The sequence below is a fragment of the Equus asinus genome, chromosome 2 (assembly GCF_041296235.1).
Source record: "Equus asinus isolate D_3611 breed Donkey chromosome 2, EquAss-T2T_v2, whole genome shotgun sequence".
Classification (NCBI taxonomy): Eukaryota; Metazoa; Chordata; class Mammalia; order Perissodactyla; family Equidae; genus Equus; species Equus asinus.
Genome location: NC_091791.1, coordinates 62980933 through 62984155, shown reverse-complemented (window position 1 = coordinate 62984155; position 3223 = coordinate 62980933).

The window sequence follows — 3223 nt, the reverse complement described above, 5'->3', positions numbered from 1 at the left end:
AGCTCAGTTACTCCACATCCTCACCAATACTCAATATGGTCAGTTTTTAAAATTCTACTAATTCTAATAGGTGTGAAGAGGTACCTCTTTGTGGTTTTAATGTGCATTTTCTTAATGCTCTATGATGCTGAGCATTTTTTCCTGTGATTATTTGGCAAAGTATGTGTTCAAATCTTTGTCTATTTACAGTGTTATAAGCTGATATGACCCCAGTAAAAAAAAATCTTTATCTATAAAACTGGGGGTTTTTAAAATCTTTTTTTTTTTTTAAGGCTTGGCACCTGAACTAAAAACTGTTGCCAATCTTTTTTTTTTTTTTTTTCCTGCTTTACCTCCCCAGATCCCTCCAGTACATAGTTGTATATCTTAGTTGCAGGTCCTTCTAGTTGTGGCATGTGGGACGCCGCCTCAACGTGGCCTGACGAGCGGTGCCATGTCTGCGTCCAGGATCCAAACCGGTGAAACCCTGGGCCGCTGCAGCGGAGCGCGTGAATTTAACCACTCGGCCACGGGGCCGGCCCCTTATATTGAGTTTTGAGAGTTTGTTATATATTATTGATACAAGACATTTATCAGATATGTGTTTTGCAAATATATTCCCTTTCTGGGGCTTATATTTTCATTTTCTTGACAGTATCTTTTGTGGAGCAGAGCTTTTTAATTTTGATGAAGTACAAATTATTGATTTTGGGGATTGTGCTTTTGTGTCGTATCTAAAGATTTTTACCTAATCAACCGCAAGATTTTGATGCTGTTCTTTTTTTTTTAATAGAAGTTTTACACTGTTGGGCTTTAAATTTAGGTCTCTGGTCCCTTTTGAGATAATTTTTGTGTATGAGATATACATGATATGAATTGTGATACATGAATTGAAGGGTTTGTTTTTTTTGTTTTTTGTTTGTTTGGCTTAAAACCAGCCACTTGTCCCAGCACCGTTTGTTGATAAAACTATCCTTTCTTCACCAAATTGCTTTTGGACTTTTAACAAAAGTCAGTTGTCACAGAATTAAAATTTCAGAAATAAACCCATACATTTATGGTCAATTTTTTATTTTCAGTTATTTTATTGAGGTCATAATGGTTGATAACACTGTGTAATTTCAGGTGTGCATTATTATTTATCAGTTTCTGTGCAGACTGCATCATGCTCACCACCAACAGTCTAATTTTTATCTGTCACCATATATATGTGCCTCTTTACCACTTTCACCCACCCACCAAACCCCTTCCCCTCTGCTAACCACTAATCTGTTCTCTTTATCCATGTGTTTGTTCATCTTCCACATGTGAGTGAAGTCATGCGGTGTTTGTCTTTCTCTGTCTCTGTTACCTTACTTAACATCATATCTTTAAGGTGCATCCAGGTTGTTGCAAATGGGCTGATTTTGAATTTTTTTATAGCTGAGTAGTATTCCATTGTGTATATATACCACATCTTCTTTATCCATTCATTAGTTGATGGGCACCTAGGTTGCTTCTAAGTCTTGGCTGTTGTGAATAATGCTGCAATGAACATAGGGGTGCATACATCTCTTTGAATTATTGATTTCAAGTTCTTTGGATAAATACCCAGTTGTGGGATAGCTAGATAATATGATATTTCTATTTTTAATTTTTTGAGAAATCTCCATACTGTTTTCCATAGTGGTTGCACTAGTTTGCACTCCCACCAGCAGTGGATGAGGGTTCCCTTTTCTCCACATCCTCTCTGACATTTGTTATTCTTTTGTCTTGGTAGTTATAGCCATTTTGAAAAGTGTAAGATGGTATCTCATTGTAGTTTTGATTTGCGTTTCCCTAATAATTAGTGATGTTGAACATCTTTTCATGTGCTTGTTAGCCATCTGTATGTCTTCTTTGGAAAAATGTCTGTTCATATCCTCTGCCCATTTTTTGATTGGGTTGTTCGTTTGTCATTGAGTTGTTTGAATTCTTTATATAATTTGGAAATTAACACCTTGTCAGATATATGATTTGCAAATATTTTCTCCCAGTTGGTGATTTGTCTTTTTGTTTTGTTCCTGATTTCCTTTGCCTTGCAGAAGCTCTTTAGTCTGATGTAGTCCCATTTGTTTATTTTTTCTTTTGTTTCTCTTGTCCATGTAGACACGGTATTTGAAAAGATGCTGCTAAGACCAATTTCAGAGTGTACTACCTATATTTTCTTCTAAGAGTTTTATGGTTTCGGGTCTTATATTCAAGTCTTTAATTCATTTTGAGTTAATTTTTGTGTATAGTGTGAGAAGATGGTCTCCTTTCATTCTTTTGCGTGTGGCTGTCCAGTTTTCCCAGCACCGTTTATTGAAGAGAATTTCCTTTCTTCATTGTACGTTCTTAGCTCCTTTATCGAAGATTAGCTGTCCGTAGATCTGTGGTTTTATTTCTGGGCTTTCAATTCTGTTCCATTGATCTTTGTGTCTGTTTTTGTGCCAGTACCATACTGTTCTGATTACCATAGCTTTGTAGTATATTTTGAAGTCAGGGATTGTGATGCCTCCAGCTTTGTTCCTTTTTCTCAGGGTTGCTTTAGTCATTCGGGGTTTTCTGTTGTTCCATGTAAACTTTTGGATTTTTTGTTCTATTTCCATGAAGAATGTCATTGGGATCCTGGCTGAGATTGTTCTGAACCTGTAGATTGCTTTAGGTAATGTGGACATTTTAACTATGTTTATTCTTCCAATCCATGAGGATGGAATATTTCTCCATTTCTTTATGTCATCGTCGATTTCTTTCAATAATGTCTCATAGTTTTCAGTGTATAGGTATTTCACTTCCTTAGTTAAATTTATTCCTAGATATTTTATTCTTTTTGTTGAGATTGTAAATGGGATTGTATTCTTGGGTTCTCTTTCTGCTAGTTTACTATTAGTGTATAGAAATACAACTGATTTTTGTAAGTTGATTTTGTACCCTGCAGCTTTGCTGTAGTTGTTGATTATTTCTAATAGTTTTCTGGTGGATTCTTTAGAGTTTTCTATATATATAGGATCATGTTGTCTGCAAACAGCAAGTTTCACTTCTTCCTTTCCAGTTTCGGTCCCTTTTATTTCTTTTTCTTGCCTAATTGCTCTGGCCAAAACCTCCAGTACTATGTTGAATAGGAGTGGCGAGAGTGGGCACCCTTGTCTTGTTCATGTTCTCAGAGGGATGGCTTTCAGTTTTTCACTGTTGAGTATGATGTTGGCTGTCATATATGGCATTTGTTATGTTGAGCTACTTTCCT